At 43.1% G+C, this 22309-nt stretch overlaps 1 protein-coding gene across 3 annotated transcripts in view; it reads right to left on the bottom strand.

Moving 5' to 3' along the window:
* The window catches only part of TSEN15 (tRNA splicing endonuclease subunit 15), a 185903-nt gene that overhangs the window by 92137 nt on the left and 71457 nt on the right, over nucleotides 1-22309 (bottom strand). For all 3 annotated transcript variants that reach the window (XR_006591898.1, XR_006591897.1, XR_002739135.2), the window contains exon 6: nucleotides 8461-8536. The gene's annotated coding sequence lies outside the window, so the exon portion shown is untranslated. The remainder of the gene's footprint in view (nucleotides 1-8460; nucleotides 8537-22309) is intronic.

Genomic DNA, 22309 nt, shown 5'->3' on the forward strand with positions numbered 1-22309 from the left:
CTAAGCCACCCAGGCGCCCCTCCCTTTTCAACTTTAACTTTCTCCTTAGCACTTGTTGCTATCAAATATATTTTACGTATTCCTTATTTTTCTTGCTTATTATCTAACTTACTCGAAAGCTCCTTGGAAGCAGGGATTTTTGCCCTTTTTTCATTCGTTACTCCATTCCCATGCCCAGAATTATGCCTGGCACATAATAACACAATACAGAAATAAGTAAATCAAATAAGTAAATGAATGAGTGTGACTTCTCCATGGAATGATAGAGATGATTGGAAAATGTTTTCTTAATTTTTAAAAGCTGGAAAAATTAAAAATCCCTGAATTAAATTTGTTTTATCTAAGTTCTCTTCCACCGCCATGATCGTAGTCACAGCCACCCTGACCTTCTGTCTGGATTGCTACAATTGCTTCCTAACTAGTTTTTCTGCACCTGTCCCTGCTCCATATAATCCATCACAGCCACAGTGGTCTTTTTAAAGAGAAAGCCGGACTGAGACAGATATCCTTAGCATTGCCTAACAGGACCTGAAAGATTTGCTCCTCCCTACCTCTCCACCCTCAACTCTTCTTGCTAGCTCATCGGTCCTAAGGTTCCCTAAAATTGCCATGACCCTTCCTGCCTCAGGACATTTCCATGAGCTGTTCCTACCCTTAGGGAATGCTCATCACCATCACCATCATCATCATCATCATCATCATCATCATCATCCCTTTGCCCAGTCAACCCCTATTCATCCTTTTGATATCGTCTCAAGGATTATTTCCTCAGGAAAGCCTTCATAATTCAATGTTTTTTTCTTTAAGGCACACAATACGACTTCTAACGGTAAGTTTGTGTGGCTTGTATGATGTCTGCTTTTCCCAACATACTGTAAACTCACTGAGGACTTAAGCTATTCACCAGGTCATTTGGATGAGTTTGGCCTCAGATTCACCTAAGCCCTTCGTAGAGACTTGCAGTGTCAAACAGGAACCCATGAAGAAAAGAGCTTTTGCATAAGGAGTTGAGTCTTCCAGGAAAGACTCAGCCCTGATGATATTTTTGTTCCTTTCTAAAGCCACAAAGGTCTATAAACCATCCCTCCCCATGACCACCGCCAGTCCATTAGCAGTAGAAGCCAGAGAGAATATTTACATTCTAAGGGGTTTGTACTGAAGAATGACACCTCTCGTCATTCTTGCAATGTCATGATTTATGCAATCAAGTCTTGCTTTAGAGGACAGCCATTAGCCACAGGAATGGGCACAGCAAGAACCGCAGAAGCAGCGGTGATTAACTCTAGCTGGGATTTTAGTCTCCTATTGCCGTGAACAAGTTGCCACAAACTAAGCAGATTAAAGCAACGCGAATTTATTATCTTACAGTTTCGTGGATCAGGATCCAAAGCACAGCTTCAAGGGATCCCAGCTCAGGGTCTCACAAGGCTGCAGTCAGGGTCAGGCTGCAGCTCTCATCTGAGCTCATTCAAGGTGTTGGCAGAATTCAGTTCCTTGTGGCTGTAGGAATGAGTTCCCCATTTTCTTGCCAGCTGTCAGCTGGGAATCATGCTCAGCTCCCAGAGGCCAGTGGCTCTCCTTGCCACATAGGCCGTTCACCACATGGATGTTTTTAATTTTTTCCAGGCCAGCTGGGATGTACTGTTCCGACTTCTCTGTGACCAGTGGAGAATGCTCTCTGCTTTCTCCCTGCACCCTGATAAGCTCCCTTTTTGCCATTTAATATAACATAACCATGGGGGTGATATTTCACTGTATTCAGAGGTCTGAACTCAGGGGGATTAGACGGGCACCACACTGGGGGATCCTGCCTACCACAGGCAGCTAGGATCGCTGATCTTAATAACAAAAAACTCCTGAGGTTATATTCTTGCCAACACTGTGCTAATTACATTTCAGCATTTAATCTTTAAAATAACCTATGAGGTAGATTCTATTACTCTCCTTGTTTTACAGGTGAAGAAACTGAGGCTCAGAGGCCAGGTGACTTTGTCTAATTTCACACAATCAGTAAGAAGCATAGCCTACATTTTGAACTTTGGTCTTTCTGACTCCAGAACTCATTCTTTTTCACTTTACCTCATCGAAGCTGGTTCTCCTGTAACCAGCAGAATGATGATTGTCAGTATTTATGGCTGTAAATACTGGTAGTCCTGCCCACACCTCAGGAAATAGGTTCTTCATAAAAATGTTCTTAATTAACCTTTAATTAGCTAAAATGTGTTATCCATATCCTACGAAGAACTCTAGTTGATAATCACTTTAAACTCTTAGTGGAGTTATTGACTCAGGTATAAACTGGTGTTAAAAGCTTTCGGCATAAGGTTACTGGGGCACCAGACATTTGTATAGTATTGCCAAAATAACACCACCCAGTTTGCCTTCCAGTCACAAGGGTGAAAGCTTAGTGCTACAATGGAAGGGTAAGATTGCCATTTGCCTTAAGTTCAAATGCTAGGATCCCTAATGGGTTGGTCAGAACATACTTATCTTACGACAAAGTACAGTATGAATTTCACATCTCCTATGATACAATCTAGATAACAAGGTTTAACCTGAATTCATTATGACTTTGCGTTTGACTTCCATTTTATGAAAAATTAAGTGGGTTAGAGAAACAAGCTCTAGAGAAACACAGAAAAGGAACTAGTCACATTGAGAAAATGGGATGTTTTATAGATAATTGCCCAAATCCATTTAACAAGCATGATATCATGTCTTTTGTCTATGGCAAAAGAGCTTAAGAAATATCCATGTAATGACAATCATGTATATTCATGCCTGAATTGGTCCCTAACTGGACAAACCAGCTAGAGAGGACATATGGGGGATGACTGAGGAAATAAAAGGTGGACCAGGTATGAGATTAGAGGTATTGACATGGAAAGTTCCAGATTATTAACCTTAGAAAGAAAGCAATTACAAAACAGTCTGTAACAATTTAAAAAATAGTATTTTTCTCATTTTGAAAAAGATATGTAGGAATACATAAAAATTCTGGAAGGGTATACAATAAGATTACCAGTGGTAATCTCTAGTTGGTGGAAATAGTGTTTTTATTTTCTTATTTGTTATTTGTTTACCAGTACATGTGATGCTTTGCAATTATAAGATACTTTAAAAAAATATATATGTTAAAGTTTATTTATTTATTTGAGAGAGAGCAAGCGAGAGCAGGGGAGGGCAGAGAGAGAGGGAGAGAGAGAATCCCAAGCATGCTCCATGCTGTCACCACAGAGCCCAACGCAGGGCTAGATCTCATGAACCATGAGATCATGACCTGAGCCAAAACCAAGAGTCAGATGCTCAACCAACTGAGGTGCCCCAGTGATAAGAGATTTTTAATTTAATAAAAAGGAAAGAAAGTCATCAGTATATAAGTTTTAGCCTAAGCCATGGGAGTAAATGAGATTGCTCAGGGAAGGGGCTATCCAGAATAAGAGGGCTAAGACCACAGCATTCAAAAACATCAAGATTTCAGAGAGAAGACCAAGGAAAGAGAGCTAGTCAGAGACTGAGGATGAGCCATGAAAGAACAGAAGAAGCAGGAAGGCCAGGGAAGGGGAGGTTTCCAGAGGAAAGGATAGTCAGGTGTATCAAATGCTAAGGATGGGCAAGCAGGATGAAGAATAAAAGGTCACTGACTTCACGGTAGGAAGTCAACAAAGACTTTTGCACGTGGAGGGATAAGGAACGAGAGGTGGTTCTTGTAAGGAGTTGGTAGTGGGGGAAGGACACAGACAGCAAGTAGAAGTCAGTCGTGGTGCCCATCTTTGCACAAGGAGGTGAGCAGCGACAAGTTGCCACTCAGGTGTGTTCCAGGTAGAGGAAACACTGGAACACTGCTCCTTTACCCAGCGAGAGTGGCGCCTCCTGCAGGATGTAAAGGGAAGGCTCTATGAAGCCGGCAGAGCAACAAAGAGTTAAGCAACGTGTCGGTAGATTGGAGAAGGCCAGTGGGAATGGAGAAATTGAAAACCTAAGACTCGAGAAGGCAGGATCATTTATAGCACAGGATGCCCAGGCCACAGAGCAGGGAACCGGGTGGAGCACAGAGGAGGCCGGTGACCCTGTGCAGGACTGAGGCTGGCTTCCTCTGAATCAGAGTGAACGTTCAGGAGCCAGGACCAAAACCAGGCGACTCTCACCTTCTGTTCAAGTCACCAAACTGGTGATGATTAACAATGATAAGTATACTTGGAAAGCAGGTTTTCTAAGGGACAGTGTGCTGGTTTTTAAGTTCTGCAAAGCCACATTAGGAGGCACTAGACCATGTGGGCCTCGCACATTATTGGAGCAGGAGGCTGCCCACATGATGGGATTTGAGGGGTGGCCCATCACCCCAGGAGTATCTCCCATGGGTTTTTCTTAGCGATAGGTGCTGTGATGAGTGAATAGACAGTGGAAGGTTTGGGGTCAGTAGATGAGTTTATGGTCTATCCTTTCTGTCACGTATACTTTTTGAACTTCAGTTTGACTTGCTTCAGTGAACATTTATCAAATACCCACAGGGCGAAAAGGGCACTGTTCTCAGTACAGCCCATGACATTTCATTTGATCCACAAACTGGGTGAAGGGGCTGGAATAATCTGGGGCTGTACCTGCAATGAGAAATAGACAACGGTTCTTGTGTGCCCGGATCAGAGAATTGCCTCCCTGAAAAAATAAGCCTGAAGAAAGAACAAAGGTGCCATGTTCAGTCTGATCATTTCCTTTCTTTCTCTGTACTCTCTTCCCATCGCCCCATCACTCAATCAGAAAGCCCCGATGTCCTCTGGCCTCTTCTGCCCCATCCAGTCCTGCCTTGGTGCTGCTGACCACACAGCAAACTGTCCCCGGGTCAGCAGGTCTCAGATGTGCCTGCAACACTCCAAACTGGGGCCTCACAGAGACCACAGACATCTTCCGGGGGACTCAGCAGCTGCTCAGGGTCGTGCAGCTCAGAGTGCATTAATCAAATGTTATTATTCCCCACCGCTCTGTTTGCTGTGTCAGTTAGATCTGGGACAAGCTGTTGGTCAGAGGGTTTGCTCCCTGGTGCCTGTTTGTAGACACTCATCTTCCCAATTTATCCTTCAAGCAATACTTTGTAGGACAAGACCGGTATCCCCCATTTTCCTCACAGCTTTAGGAACTCTGGGGCTTTGCACAAATGTGTACAAGGTGTAGAGATTCCAGCCAAGAGAAGAGAGTGGGAAGGAACACTGCAGCGGGAGGGAGGGCTGGAAGGTGCTGGGCCATTAATTACAGCTCAGTGGGGACAGAGAAGGAAACAGCAACTCGGAGTGGAGCTCCAGAGCAAAAGCAAACAGGAAGGTTTTAATGAGAAAGTCCCTGAGAGGAAATGACTCAATGGTTTGGAAAGAGTGGGCTTCAGAGAGGCTGGAGGCAACATGTGTGGAGCCCCATCCATAGGGAGGGAGTGGAGTCAGCCGGAGGCAGGCAACTGGGGAGGGGCACGCAGGACTTTCTTTTTGGCACCCAGAGATAGCAATCAGCCTGTCCACTCGGGGCTTTGCCCCACATGTCCATGGGTGGGAGTTGGAGAAGGGAGTCTCAGGGCAGGAACAGCTGTTCCATCTGCAGCAAGGTTGAGAAAACCCTCTTGATTCTCAGTATGGCGGTACGGGGTGGGGAGGGAGGCTGAGATTGCTTGGTCAAGGATCTGTTTGGAAAAGGTGCTGGAATATCCTGGGGCTGGGCTGCAATGAGGGATGCACAACAGCATTTCCAGGGTCTGGAACACAGAACTTGCTCCCTAAAAAAAATGCCGACAGACGAGCAAAGACGATCGTGTTGCAGTCTTGGTGTCTGCATCAGAGAGAGAAGCATTTTCTGATTCAAAAGTCAGGGCATGGTATCCGAGAAATTTTTTTCCCTAGTTTCTGAATTTCTGCACATGGAATGCCTTAAGATGGTATAAAATGAGATCATACTTATCATAAATGTACCAAAATGAATTTATTAAGAATTGTAAAATTGTATGAAATTGGAAGTGCCCTGGAGAATCTGGCATGAATGAACACTGTGTGTTTTGAAACAAAGCCTATCTGAGCAGAGCTCAAGGACAAAAGTCTTCACAAATCATGAATTCATTAGTTTCTTCATGAATCAGGAGTTAGGGGAGAGGGGAAGTGGGGAGAACAAGTTCCCTTCTGCGGGGTGGGGGGTGTGGGCGGAGAAGCTAAAGTCCCTCTGGTGTGTTCAATGATGTGGATGCTGGGGCCGGGGACCTAGCCTTGAGCCCTTGCTCTTGAGCGCCCTAGCTGCGTCTCGGGCAAATCTGAGCTCCCCGATTTGCAAAGTCAGGACCGCACTGAGTCCACCAGGTGGCTGTGAGAATTCCAGCCATTCCACTGGGTACCTAGACCAGTACCCGGCATGGATGGGGCATGTCTAAGATAGCAGCTCCTTTCCTCTCTCCACCCACACTGAGTGATATAGGGAAGGATGTCCCAGCTTGGAAAGGTGTCAGTCACGGAAAACACCCTGCGGTTTAGCAGACATTTGGGAACTCGGTCCGAAACACTCCTCTCAGGCAAGTGGGTGAGGAGAGAACACGGGGCAAGTCAAGCTGTCTGCTCCCCAGCACCCACCACAAACCAATAACGGGTTGGGCTTCTCACTGGCTGGAAACCAGCACAGAGAGGAAGCAGCAAACACTATGAGAGGAAACAAAGTTTCCTGTTCAATGAGAGGTGAGCAAGAACCTGGCGATTCTGGAAGAGCAAAAGAACAAGGGCAGTAAAGGGAGGAAAACATAAACAAATGAACTGTGGAGCACCCGGGGTGCATTTTATCTGACCGGAGGAGCAGCCTCTACAGAGAGGATGTGGGAACCTTGATTGTGTTACAAACCATCACCAGGAACTTCCAGCCTTAGCTGATCCAGCAGGCGGCTCTTGCAGCAACTTAAAAGGGCATATAAAAGCCACTCACCAAGGCCCTCCTGCAAGGGGACTGGGGGAGGTCTTGTCATTTCCACCCAAACCTGGCTCTCAGCGCTGTCACTTCTGCATACCCTGGCTTTTTCTAAAAAGGTCTCTGTCTTTTCAATTTCATCATTTACACCACTTGCTTCAATGATTCTCAACTTGGCCTGCTGCTCCATGATTTTGCTACTTTCTGAGTCACATGCTTTTTACCTACATTACTAGTGGGGCTTGGGGTCCAGCCTCTGAAGGAGGTTGCCAAAGCTTCCCATTCCTTTCCCAAGGCTAGCCAGTGACGCGTGTGCGTGTTGTCAGAAACACTCTCTGCCTCAAAGTCTCTTTTTCTAATTCTAGATAATCCTTGGAGAAAGATCTCAGGCTGGGCCATGACTACCTAAGAGTTCAAGACCATTCAGATGAATACGTATTTGGGCATCTACGATGTGGCCGGCACGATGGGGGAGTCCAAGGTGAAGACTTATTTTCGACTCTCCAGGGCTTTGCTGCCTAGAGGGAAACCATATATAGGGTCTATTTGTTTTAGTACTTACTAAGCACTAAAGTAAAACGGGTTAATTCTTGGTGTTTTATTGTATAAGTTAATATGAGAAAGAATGAAATCTGGCCCTTCGTAGCAACGTGGATGGAACTGGAGAGTGTTACGCTAAGTGAATTAAGTCACACAGAGAAAGACAGATACCATATGTTTTCACTCTTAGGTGGATCCTGAGAAACTTAACAGAAACCCATGGGGGAGGGGAAGGGAAAAAAAGTTAGAGAGGGAGAGAGCCAAACCATAAGAGACTCTTAAAAACTAAGAACAAACTGAGGGTTGATGGGGGGTGGGAGGGAAGGGAGGGTGGGTGATGGGCATTGAGGAGGGCACCTGTTGGGATGAGCACTGGGTGTTGTATGGAAACCAATTTGACAATAAATTTCATATTAAAGAAATAAATAAATGGCATGCTAATAACATAAATGAAGCCTAACCTAAAGCTACACTAGGTCTCTTACAGGCAGGACACGTGCCAGGTAAAAGAGCAGGCTGCTGGTGCTCTTTCCAGGCTGTGGAGGAAGGGTTGACCAGAAGTGCCCCTTTCCCAGGTGAGGGACTATGTCCACAGATTCCTGGGAACCACAAGCAGGTTCCAGGAAGCGTTATCACAGAGGAGTTTGGGAGGGCACCAAGGAGCACGTGTTACTGAGAACAGACGCTCTTTCCCCAACTTTCTCCTGCTTACCCTGCTAATCCTGGTTCACAGAGACCTTACCTCCTATTGCTCGTCTCCACGTTAGTCACTTATTGAGGAAGCAGCAGATTTGCCGTGTGTCAGCTACTGTGCTAGGCTCCGGGGACTCAGTCCTTGCCCCCAGGGAACTTGCACTGGAGAGGACCATTGCGTTTGCGCTATATTCTCAGTTTCTCATTCTTTTCCATAGATGAAGTCTTTAGAATCCTGCATGGAATTCCCACCCTCACTTTTGCAGATAAACAATCAAGCCTCCTTTTATTTGCTCAACCACATACCTCGAAGGGGACGTGCACGAGGTGCGTCATTTTCTCCAGGATTTTTCTTGGTGCCATCTGATTCTAGGCCAGGAACCTGCAAAAAGCAAGAACTTTGGAGTGAGGGAGACATGGATTGGGACAGTGCAGTGCCTCACAGCAGTGGATGAGTCTTCCCAGGGGATTTTGGGCAAGAGCGAGTGTTAGCATTAGTAGAGGTATTGTGTAACAGGACACAATGGCTAGGATGTCGGGGATTTCCTGATAAGGCAAGCAGGTCTTATTTTCTAGGGTAAGGTAAGCTAGTTAAAGCTGAGTTGGAGGACTGTGATTGGTGTTTGTTAAGTTTCCTTGACAAGTGCTTCCCATAAATGCAGGCTGACTTAGGTTCAGATTTGTGATGTGGGCAGGTCCACTGAAGTGGCCTCCATTTTGTGGGTCCCCAGATACAAATTAACATTATCATATTTTCGGTTGGGTTCCTTGGAAGCAGAGCCTGAGGCAAAGTTTTGGGGACATGTGATTTATTGATTTATTCAGGAAAAACTTGTAAGTGACAAAGGGAAGCAGAAAAGTGAAGGAAAGAGTAGAGCAAGGATGTGGTCTCAGAAAATGCCAGACGTGATCCATAGAAAACTCTGAGGCATAAGTGATATCACAGAAATCTTCTCACCACAAGGCAAGAGGGCCAGACTTCTGTGGGTTGGGAAGGTGTGTGTGTGTGTGTGTGCGTGCGCGCGTGTATGTGTGTGGGTATGTGTGGGTGTGTGTGTTGGGGAGGCTTGACCTCACAGCTGAGTCATCTCCCATTAGCTGTAAGGGAAGCTGTGAGCTGTTAGCACATGGCTGCTGTAGGATGGGTTCACCAGCACAGTAAGAGGGACGTGGGTGGGACAGCAAATGAATCCATCACACATAGGTTCCAATGCAGCATTCACCTTCACAAGTTAGAGTGACCATTATATCAGGGGATTGTGAAAAGCCCCTGGTACAGTAACTGTCCCTCCCTCTCCCTTCAGGCATTACGAGGCAGAAGATCTTGACAGACCAGCCCAATCCAAAAGCCTACCTGATTCATACGCTGGTATGGCAAGAAAGTAAATCCATCACTGAAACCTTATTCCTCTGTACCTCCATCCCCAACCACATGGAGGAATCCAGCCTGCACCTGGTCTCCTGCTCATCCAGGGCTTTGACTGTTGTCACTGCCCCCAAAGAATTAGTGTCTTTCCTGCCAAAAAGTCGGTCCTTTTGATACCTCTAGAGCAGTATTTCTCAAACTATTAAGCTCTAGTTTATTGGGGGTTAGGGAATGGCAGGTAGAATAATGTCTCTCCTAAAGATGCCCACACCTTAATTCCTGGAACCCGTGACTGTGTTGCCTTACATGGCAAATGGAACTTTGCTGATGTGACTAAGAGTACGGACCTTGAGATGGGGAGGCTATCCTGGATTATCCAAGTGGGCCCAACCTAACACATGAGCCCTTAAGTTGAAAATCTTCCTTGGCTGTGGTCCAAGAGAGATGAGACAGAAGAAGAAGGGGGAGAGATTCAAAGTTTAAGAGGGTTTTGACATAGGAGCCAAGGAATTCGGGAAGCCTCTAGCAGAAGCTGGGAATGGCCCTCAGTCAGCAAGGAAACGGAAACCTGCGGTCCTATAACCACAAGGAATTCAATTCTACCAAGAATCAGAATGACTAAGGGAATGAATCCTCTCACTGAGCCTCAAGAAAGAAACACAGGCATACTGACACCTTGATTTTATTCTGGTGAGACCCACATCAGACTTCCAATCTACATACTGTATAATAATACACTTGTGTTGTTTACGCTGTTAAATTTTTGGTAATTTGTTACAGCAGCGATAGAAAACTAATGCAGGGGTCTTGATCAAGTTAGTTTAGGAAATGATGCTATAGATTATAGAACATACTACTCACCTTGTTATGAGAGAGTCATAGTAAAAACAAAACCAGTAACAAAACATTAATTGAATCAGATAGCAGATAACTTGTTCACTACAAAGGGAGAGGCTGACGCTATCTTGATTCATAATTCTGTGTTCTGATAGCATCACATATTTTGTGCAAATAGAGGGCCGCAGACCCACAGCATCACATTCCGTTGTCATAGTTACTCTCTGAAAAGAAAGATGCCCTGACAAAGACCAGATTGGCTGCAGTAAGGGGTGGGAAGGTACCCTGAGGGTAGCCAGATGCTTCTACATTCATGTCAGAGACATTTTTCCGAAGTTTGTATGCAGTCAGCTCTGTCCCCAAAGGAAAATGGTCATTTACATTTAGAAAACAGGAAGCCCATATTAATGATGGATACTTTCTGTTGAGAATTTGTCCTTCCATCCTAACACTTAGGAAACCAAATATCAACAGCAAAAAAAAAAAAAAATGTTTTGAAATGGATTTTGCCTCAGATTAAGCACAACTACTGGCAACTTCATGTACCTCATTTCTTACCCTTCTCCAACTCAATCCAACTCAATCTAGCTACAGCTTCCTGTATGAACACACCAAGCTTATCCCTCTGCAGGGACTTTATACCTGCTCTTCCCTCAGCCCGGATTGCCCTTTCTTCAGATGCTTGCATGCTTCACTCCCTCCCTCCTTCCCTCCGTTCATTCAGGCCTCTGTTCAAATGTTCCCACTTCAGACAGGTCTTCCCTAAGCACTTTATCTGAACTAGACACTGTCTCCAATATTGTCAATGTCCTTTCCAACTTTATAGTTCCTCATGGCATTTCTGTATTTATTTGAGTATCTGGTCATTGTTTCCCTATCAGATTGTAACCTACATGAAGGCCAGGCCCTTGTCTCTTATTCACTGCTGTATCCCTGGTTTCTGGCTTGTGGTGAGTACCTCATGAGATTCAACATGTGTTGACTGAAGGCATTTCTTGGAGTCTTGGTTCTCCACTGCCATACTAGTCACCCTACCTCACCCAATTTCTTCCAAACCCATGTTCTTCCCCTAGTCCAATGCAATTGGTATGGAAGATTGTATATTTCAAAGAGAGTCACCATAATGTATATCCCAGTTCACACGTCCCTCTTACAAACTGATGCTGATACTTCTTTGAGGAGTGTGTTCGTGTTCTCTCCTCTTGAATCTAGGCTGGTCTGTGACTATTATGGGACTATAATGGGACACCATGGGACTTCCAAGTCTTGGTTATAAAGGTGAGACAGCGTTTACCTTGTTTACCTCATTCTTAGGCCTCTCCCTCCAGGAACACGGCCCCCATCCTGTGTAAAATCTCAAGCCATGTGGAAAGGCCATGTGTAGATGTCTTGACAGCTGAGCTAAGGTCCCAGATAACAGCCTGAGGTCCCAACTTCCAGACATAGGAGGAAGCCTTTGAGATGACTCCAGCCCCAACCACTGTCTGACTACAACTGTAGGAGAGACCACAGTGAGAACCACAAGCCAGTCAGACCCCTAAAATCCATGGAGGACAATAATAAAATGATCATTCTTGTTTTAAGCCGGTAAGTTTAAGGATGCTTATTCTGTAGGAATAAGTAACTGAAACAGATGGGATATGAAATGGTCTATTAGAAGATCTGATTTCTAATCTGTCTTCTGTGCCATTCACACTTGCCAGTCCCTCTTCTTTCCAAAGACTATTTCCAACATACCAAACCACAGCAAAAGTGTAGCCATCTCTTCTAACCTTCACCCTAGGGTGATTTAGTGAAATGTGCTTATCTTCAGGAATTATGCTTAGAAAAAAAATATATATATATATATATTATAAAAAAATATATATCTCATATATATATTATATACATGATATATATCTCATATATATTTTATATTATATATTATATATATATATGAGATATATATATCTCATATATATATATATCAAGATTTTCCTATTATCACAATTCACAATTTTCCTAGATTCAGCCACTCTGAAGATTAATAAGTCACCTAGGACAGCTGGATTAATGAACTTCGCCCCATTGTTCGTCTTCTCAGGCCCAGCCCCATGCCGCTTCCTGGTGGCAGTTCCTTTTCCAGCAGCCTTATCAGATGAAAGCCAGTCAAACTCACCTCTGCAGCAGGGGCAACCCCTCCTAAAAGGGTGCTCAACTGCTTCTGCCTACCAGTACTTACTCAAGGGCAGGGGCAAATCCCAGAGCCCCATCACCTCACTTGGCTGGACCCCATCTGGGAGGGGTATTTATCTGCAGTGGGGTTGGATAACAAACTTGTGGTCAGAACCCCTCAAATGCAGTTAAGCACTGAGTCTGGAAAATAAGCTGGAGATAGAAATATATGCAAAAAAGTACAGTGTCTGTCGCTGGGGGAAGAAAACAGGGAGACTGTATGGGTAGGGGACATAGAATGGGTCAGTCTGATGATAATGGGTAAAATCATGAGGTCTGGATTTAGGTGGGCCTGAGTTCTAATTCCGACGCTGCAAAAAGTCCCTCAGCCTTTCTCAGCCTCAGTTTCCGTAGCTGTAGAGTGGAAGCAGGAATAGAACCGCCTCATAGGGGTGTCATATGGACAAAATGGATGGTGTGTGTCCAAGCCAGCACTGGGAAACGCTCAGTCAATGGGAGCTCTTGTCTTTCACTGATACAGACCAATAAGGCTGTATGGGGAGTTGGTTAAGGCTGTAAGAGTCTATACAACAATGTATGGAGCCAATGTGGGGAGCTCTGAAATGGGCAAGCCTCCCATGTTGCCCCAGGGATGCTGGACAAGAGTCTTGGGCCTTTTATATTCCTTTTCCCCTGCCAGGACTTCCACCATCTCCTCTGGAGTTGCCGCTCTTGCATAACTTTTGAGCCACTAAAAAGTGTAGGCCTCTGGGACTGACACCCTGGGAAAATCCTGCCTCCATCCTCTCCCCTATCTCATCTGAAGGTTGGCTAAGGGGCCAACTCACAACACTTAACATAAACACCAGAAAACCCACTTAATGCCCTTGGTTTCCCACGAACTAGTGGTGGGACAGTGGCATTTGCACAAAACGACATGTACTAAAATAGGCAGCTTGAAATATTCCTGGCAGATGGTGCTAAATATAGACACAGTGACAGATTGGCCCCACAGCTCTTCCCCCGAGCGTTAAGAACATGCTAGAGCCAAGAAGCTCCTCTTTTCCGGATGATTGTGGCAACAGCCCCAGGCTCTCACCATGCCAGAAAGCTGCTAAGATGTAGAGACGGGAGGTAACTCTGAGAGCGAACACCAGCACCGTGATGTGCAAGGTTCCCACATACCACGAGTGCTGGAACGAAGAAAAACGTACACATGCAAAGTTCTGAGGGACTGGAACTTGTTTATTGGACCTTCTGAAGGATCAACTACTCTTCCAAGTGGTGTCTTTCATGAGCAAAAAATCGCTGAATGAAAGTAGAAGCAGTATACGATGGTTGAGAGTGGAGGTTTGGGGGCTCAGGGTGCTTGGGTTTGAACCCTGGTTCTGCTCCTTAGTAGCTATATGAGCTTGGCCAAGTTACTTAACCTTCTGGAGCCTCCTTTTTTGTTTAATCTGCACAATGGGATAATAATAATATCTATTTTGTGTGAAGATAAATAACAATGTATGTAAAGGCCATGTACAATGCCTGGTACAGAATAACTCCTGCTTGGATGGCAGCTATTTTTTTTTAAGGCTCCAGGCTCTGAGCTGTCAGCACGGAGCCCGACATGGGGCTTGAACTCACAGACTGTGAGATCATGACCTGAGCTGAAGTTGGACGCTTAACCAACTGAGTCATCCAGGCACCCCAGATGACAGCTATTTTATTTAACAGACTAGGAAGGAGAGAGAGGTACCTAAATGGCCAAAGAGTTTTAAGGCTTAGAGGTGTTAAAAAACAAAACTCAAATGAGTAAATTTTAAAGATCTTATTGGCTTTACTCAATGATTCATGAATCAGGCAGCATCCTATCTGGCAGATAAAAAGGAGCTCCAAGGGGCTGTACAAAATGAAATACTTTTACAGGCAGAAGGGAGGAGGACAAGAAAGTTATACCAGCACAAAGCAAATTGGTAGTGGTAGAGTCACCTGTCTTTTTTTTCCTTTCTGTTGCGAAAGTTAATGTGCTTCATCAAACAGCTTCTTAAGGGGAATGATTGAAACCAGTGCTCTACAAGGGCACTTCCCTAAGTTTTTCAAAATTATAAATGGCCAAATGTTCAAAAATAATAATTAGAAGTATCATCTGCAGCTTGGTTACCATTTCACCCAATTAAAAAAAAAAATTACTTTACGGTCACCTTTCGTTAGGGGATGATAGGATCTATCAAGCAGATTAACCTACTAGTGCTGACCAGGTAATTCTAGATTGACTGGTTTAAGGTTCCATGCCAAGGAAAGGCTGAAATTATAATTAAGTTAAGTAGTAATTCTTGGTTTGGTGATTTGGGGCTTAGCATAAGTGACTCCATTTTGGGCCTATTGTCTCTTTTTAACAGAGGAATACTTTGGATAAGAATGAAGGCAAAATTAAAAATAAAGTCAAGCTTCAATATTTTCTATATCCACTGAGATTGTATTCAGAATGGGCAATACCAAAAATAGCTACCTAGTGGAAAGTGATCACTCAGTGGGTAAGGTGCTGGTGTGTGAGAGGCTGGCTTCCATGGAAGGGAGGAGATGTTTACAAAGGGCTCAGTCATCATCTTAAAAGGAGGGGCAAACCTATCTCTTCATAACTGATAAGAACTAGGACTTTGAACCCTGTGAAATTTGCTATCTGACTTTCCACACAGTAAAGCATTTAAAAACCAGGAGGACTTTCTCTTAGATTTTAATGATAGCATATGCCAGTCTGTTGCGGATGAAAGTAGGGGGTCCAGAAGATGGGCCTGTGTTCTGATTCTGTCTCTGCTGCATGTCAGGCTCTGTTGTGGCTATGCTCCGGTCTCCTTCATTCCAGTTTTGTTCACGACAAGTTCTGGAGTTAGAATTTCTCAGTATTTTTTTCTCTGTGTGCTTCTAGGACTGTGTCCCAATTCAAACTGAATTGTCCTTGCGGGACTAGAACACTCCTGACAGCCCAAGTACTGCCCTTTGGAGCCAGAGGATTCTTTTCTAGAGGATTTTCTTGGTGAGAGGTTGTGGTAAAAACAACCTCTGTAGGAGAATTATGAGACTATATTTGGGCTCTGGCTCCAGAAATAGTAGGCCAGTGCATGTTCTCATGGTACAGACTTGCCTATATCCTTACATCCTGTATTAGTTAAAGTAGGTTAGCTGCAGTTACAAACAAACCCAAACGTTTCAGGGGCTTAACAAGGTGAAAGTTTCTTTCTCTCTCAAACAAAGCCCATTGGCATTGAGATGGGGAAGAGGAGAGGTGGGGAAGAGTAGAGGTTGCATTTCTCTGCCCCATATACTTATTCAAGAACCCAGGCTAACAGAGGCCCTACAATTTTCAACATGTGGCTTTCAAGGCTGCCTGGGTGTCATTATCCAGCTAACAGACAAGGTGCACAGAGAAGCACGGTGGGGTGTTTTCATGGGTCAAGCCTAGAACAGGGGTATAATTGTGTCACTTCCACTCACATGCCATTGGGTAGAACTTAGTCACAGGACCATATAGATGGCAAAGGAAGCTGGGAAGGGCAGCTCAGCTGTGTGCCCAGGAAGGAGAGAAGATCAGGAATGTTGGTGCTCGATGAGTGCTGTGTCACACTTACTGAAGCTAATTCAAGAAGCCAAGTGACCCTTTGAAGCAACATTTTGAAGAAACTATTGAACTTGTTTTTCTAATTCTGTGTGCTGTTTCCACTCAATGTTTGAATTAGATTTGTTAAATAGTTGCTTCTAATCTTTATTTCTTCCTGGTAAGTCTTGTTGTAATCAAAGAACATCTCAGTTTCCCTACAATAAAAGTGGAGCTGATCTGTGTCTCACAGAAGTCTAAGTTTCTTTATGAATGGCATGGTGACTGAGTACCTCCTTTTAAGAAGAAAACACCAACTATTCTTTAAAAGAAAGCTTATTTTAATGTAAGACTCAGAGTTTTGCACATTACATCATTGCTGGGGTTTTAGTAGAAACTGCTAATGAATATTCCTGCAATGCTGTTTGAATCTGTTGTATCAACAGGCTGCAAAAGAGCCTAGTAGACAAAGGGAAAAAAGAAAAAGAAAGAACACTTATGAGAGGCCCAGTCCCATAATGACCATTTATTAAGCTCCCCAGTGTTTAAGTAGGAACTGCCAGATGCTTTCCTCATTCCTACTAAAGTAAGTTATAAGCACGAATATCATGATATTTGTATGTTTAGAGCATTCCCTTATCTTTATGATCATTCACAAAGACATTAAAAATTGCTCCAATATTCATGAAACTAAAATCATACTTCTAAGGCTTTAAAGCCCTGACACAAAATTCCATTATAGTTGAAAATTGTAATAATATTGCTGAATGTACAGCCTACTGTTATGCTAAGATACGAATACAATAAAATTTAATATACACTTTACCCTGAACATACTTCTATTTGACACTTCTTACACTTTATTACATTGAAGTTTTTCACTTAATTTTTTTACATGGACTAATAATCCTAAAACTTGGTTGTGCTTCATAATCACACAGAGAGCTTGTGGAAACTCCTGGAACCTACCCGGGACCTGCTGATATGACGGGTGGGATTGGGGCCTATGTATTTTTAACAAGTTTGCCGGGTGGTTCTGATGCACACAAAAGCTGGAGAACCATGCCTGGCGTGTCTTAACACTTCCAGCATCTGGCATATAGTAGGCACTTAATATATCTTTGATGAATGAATGACTGAGTGGATGAAACAAATAGAATAGTACTCTTACAAATAAATTCGTTACTGAGTCTTAAGCAAGAAAATAAGAATTCATTGAGGATTTGGGGGCGCCTGGGTGGCTTAGTCGGTTAAGCATCCAACTTTGGCTCAGGTCATGATCTCATGGTTCGTGGATTCGAGACCCATGTCAGGCTCTGTGCTGACAGCTCAGAGCCTGGAGCCTGCTTTGGATTCTGTGTCTCTGTCTCCCTCTGCCCCTCCCCCACTCACATTCTGTCTGTCTGTCTCTCTCTCTCTCTCTCTCAAAAATAAATAAACATTAAAAGAAATTAAATAATTCATTGAGGATTTACTGCCACAAACATTAAACATAAAAACGAGAAATAATTTGATTCCCGGGAATGCTGCTCTAATAATTCAACTTTGTTTGTGCAATGCTTGTTTGTCGTGCTTTACTGATATCAAGTATTCAGGTTACTACTAGAATGCCAAAAGTCATAGATTGATAGGAGGGTCATCAGGAAAGGGTATGTCATACTTAGAGGGGGACCCAAGAATTGGAGTAAAATAATTTTGATGAAAACACAGCATCTGAATAACATAAAACTCTTCATCCTTCCAGTGTTTTAGGTATCTCTAGCTGAACCATTTATCTGGTGTCAAGAACAATTTCAAGACCATCCATTTAATGAGAACTTATACTTCAATGAAGGTACTTTACTAAGAGTTAGACTCCCCCAAAGCAAGGTGTGTCATGAGAATGGTAAGTTTCCAGAAAGCTGACAAACACTTTCCTGTATGTAGTATCTTCCCAGTTTTCTTCCTACCTCCCTGGATGCTCCTTCTTTTTCTTTTCAGGCTCATCATCCTCTACTCAGCCATTTTCAATTTTTAATTGAAAAGTGAAATTTCTCAAAGTTTTTCCCGAGGCACTCTCCTCTTCCCATTCTCTAGGGCATATTATCTATTATTCCAAGAGCCTTAACTATCATATATTTATTCATGGTGCCCAAATTTGTGTTTCCAGCCCAGACCTCTACTCTGAGCTCCAGTTGGTTATACAGATCCTAGAAAAACAGTTTACAAAACTTAGGCCTAACTTCAATGAGTAAAAGAAAAAAATATTAATCTTTTATTTTTCACTGATTGAGCTTATAGATATGTAAAGTATCTAATGTGCCAGATACATATAAAACATCTTAAATTATATGCCAAGCACTCAATAAATATTACATGATGTTTTTTTTCCCCTCCTGATGTTGTTTTATAATGTAGCCCTCTGAAAGCAAGATAAACATAAAAGTTCAGATCTACCTCAGGTGTACATCCGAGTAGACAGTGTCAACCATGCTAAGGTGGGATGATATCTGGCTGGGATCCTGAACACAATCTCAGACCAGCCACCTACCTCTCTCAGGTTCAGGAAGGAAAAGCATATATGTAGGAGAAAACCATTCTGTTCATTACTCGGAAGTTTAAGTCCTACCTTGCCCTCTTCACTTGGGACTAACCCCCAATGAGATACCCAAGGCCACGTGATGTCAGTGGGGTTCCTTTGCCTGGAGAAGGAAACCAAATAGCCCCGACCAAGATCAAGCACAGTAGCCCATGTCCTCAAAACCCACCTGCAGTCCTGGTTCTCAAGCATCTGCCACTTTTATGACTAGAACGTGGAAGGAGGGATAAATCCAAAAGAAAGGCATGCAGGGAAAGGGAGAGCTTCTACTTGTGGCCAAAAGCATATGCACCCCTTATGTCTCCCACCTTTTGCCTTGAATCTATCTCAGTATTCCCACTGGTGTTGACCCATTTCAGATCTCCTCCAGATGGTGGGGGTGAGGAGTTTTGTACTGATCCAAGAGAGTAGGGGATGTCATTTGTTTTGTAATGTTTTTATTCTTCTGACAACTATATTTTGAGTGACGACTATGTGTCAGTCACTGTTAAAGGTACCAGAAATACAGCAGTGATGAAAAATGACAAAAATCCCTCCCATCATGGGGATTATACATTCTAGCATATAATAAGTAAAATATAATAGGTCAGATGATGATAAGTCCTATGGAGAAAAATAAAATAGGGAGGGTGGAAAGGGAGTGCTAAGCTATCACAATAACCTCAGCAAGAGATAATGGTGTTCAAAAATGACAGTTGGGGATTTTAATACCCCACTGAATAATTGATAGAACAATTAGAAAATCAGCAAGCAGGGCACCTGGGTGGCTCAGTCGGTTGGCGTCTGACTTCAGCTCAGGTCATGATCTCACTGTTCGTGACTTCGAGTCCCACGTCAAGCTGTATGCTGACAGCTCAGAGCCTGGAGCTTGCTTTGGATTCTGTGTCTCCCTCTTTCTCTGTCCCTCCCCACCTCTCTTTCTCCCCCCCCCCACCGTCTTCTCTCTCAGTAATAAATAAACATTAAAAAAGAAAAGAAAAGAAGCCAAGCATATAGAAAATGTGAAGAACACTTTACCTCACTGGTATTTATAAAACGTTCCACCCAATGACATCAGAATAGACATTCTTTTCAAACACACATGGAACATTCTCCAGAACAGACCATATGTTAGGTCATAAAACAAGTTTCAATAAATTTAAAAGGTATGAAATCATATAAAGTGTGTTCTCTAACTACAATGCAATTAAATTAGAAATTTGAGGAATTACCGAATACTTGGAAATTAAAGAAAATACTTCTTAATAACCCACTGTCAACCAAAAACACCAGAAGGAAATGTTTTAAATATTTTCAGCTGAATGAAATTGAAGTCAACAGATAAAGATTTATGGGATGCAGCTAAAGCAGTGATTACAGGGAAATATATAGCTATAAATGTCTACATTGTAACAGAATAAAGATCCTCAATCGATTACTTAAACATACACCATAAGAAACTAGAAATAAAGGAGTTAATTAAATCCAAAGAGTTAGAAAACAATGAAGTAGAAAACTGAAAAATAATAGAGAAAATCAATGAAACAAAAAATCTGTTCTTGGAAAAGATCAACAAAGTTGATAAATCTCTAGCTAGACTGATTAAGAAATAGAAAGAGAAGACAGGAGTTCTCAAAATCAGAAAAAAAGGGGCAATTTTTACTACCATCTCTACAAAAAAAAATAAAGGATTATGAGTAAATATTATGAACTACTTTGTATCAAGTCAGACAACTTCTGTGAAGCAGACAAATTTCTAAAAAGACACAAATTACCTAAACTAACTCAAGAAGGAATAGAAAATGTAAATAGAATATTAAGTAAAAAATTGAATGAGTAATTTTAAATCTTCCCACAATGATGAAGCCAGGCCCAAATGGATTCGTTGGTGAATTCTACCAAATATTTTTAAAAAGAAATATTTTAAAAAGAAGTAATTCTTCATAGCAGCACTCTCAACAATAGCCAAATTGTGGAAAGAGCCTAAATGTCCATCAACTGATGAATGGATAAAGAAATTGTGGTTTATATACACAATGGAGTACTACGTGGCAATGAGAAAAAATGAAATATGGCCCTTTGTAGCAACGTGGATGGAACTGGAGAGTGTGATGCTAAGTGAAATAAGCCATGCAGAGAAAGACAGATACCATATGGTTTCACTCTTATGTGGATCCTGAGAAACTTAACAGGAACCCATGGGGGAGGGGAAGGAAAAAAAAAAAAAGAGGTTAGAGTGGGAGACAGCCAAAGCGTAAGAGACTGTTAAAAACTGAGAACAAACTGAGGGTTGATGGGGGGTGGGAGGGAGGGGAGGGTGGGTGATGGGTATTGAGGAGGGCACCTTTTGGGATGAGCACTGGGTGTTGTATGGAAACCAATTTGACAATAAATTTCATATATATAAAAAAATAAAATAAAAAGAAGTAATTCTAATTATTTACAAGCACTGGAAAACAGAGGATAGGAAACACTTCCAAACTTATGCTATGAGCCCAGTTTACCCTGATATAAAAGTCAGGCAAAGATATTTTAAGAAAAGAAACCCACAGACCAGTATCCCTCAGGAAAATAGACACAAAAGTCTTTAGGATTTTGACAAAGTTAAGTCCAGGAGCATATAAAAAGAATTTTTATGCCATCACCAAGTGGAATTTTTATAAGGTTGGTTTAGCATTCAAAGAGCAATTAATGCAATACACATATTAGTAGAATAAAGGACAAACATATGATCAACCCTGTAGGTGAAGAAAAAGCAATAGGTGAACATATTGATAAAAACAATACTTGTACTTCTTTTTCCACCATGGACTGTTAACTGCAGATCATCGTTCCTTCGGAAATTCTGGGAAAATATAAGGAGAACATACACACTCATGTGCCATGAAGACCCTTGGCATGAAGGCCCCCAACTCTATTGCTGAGGTCCTTGGGCCTGAAACTGGTAAGCTATCAGTTGAAACGCAGTGAGTTCTCCTTGGACAATAATATTAGTCTCTTGGGGTACCTGGGTGGCTCAGTTGGTTAAGCGTCCAACTTCCGCTCGGGTCATGATCTTGTGGTTTGTGAGTTTGGGCCCCGTGTGGGACTCTGTGCTGATGCAGAGCCTGGAGCCTGCTGTGGATTCTAGGTCTCCCTCTCTCTCTCTGACCCTCCCTGGCTCACACGTTCTCTCTCTCTCAAAAATAAATAAGGTCAGAGGATGGCTCTAATTGGAGGATATGAAGCGGTGTTTGCAGGAGGAAGACTCCAGAGTCCTCTGAAAAAGGGAGTGAGGAAAGTCACATTACTTTTTATAAACCATTACAGTCTGTCCAAGGGCATGTTGCTCACAGCCAGTCCTTAGGTAGGCTCCCAAGTCCCTGGGGCCTTACATGATTTGCCCCCCATGATATCTCCAGCCTCATCCCTTAATACTTTCCCCCTCTCTCTGCTCCAGCCACATCCTTCTCCCAGCCCACCAGACGTGCCCCGCCTCAGGGCATCTGCACTGGCTGTTTCCCCTCCTTGGAGTGTTCTTCCCCCAAATATCCATATGATAAACTCTCTCACTTGCTTCGGGATTTTACTCACAAACCACCATTTCAGGGAGACCTTCTCCACTGACCTTTTTTTAAAATTGCACCCCTTTAACCCGGCCAATCTCCCTTCCCTGCTTTCT

This window comes from Felis catus, chromosome F1 (genome assembly GCF_018350175.1).
Source record: "Felis catus isolate Fca126 chromosome F1, F.catus_Fca126_mat1.0, whole genome shotgun sequence".
Taxonomy (NCBI): domain Eukaryota; kingdom Metazoa; phylum Chordata; class Mammalia; order Carnivora; family Felidae; genus Felis; species Felis catus.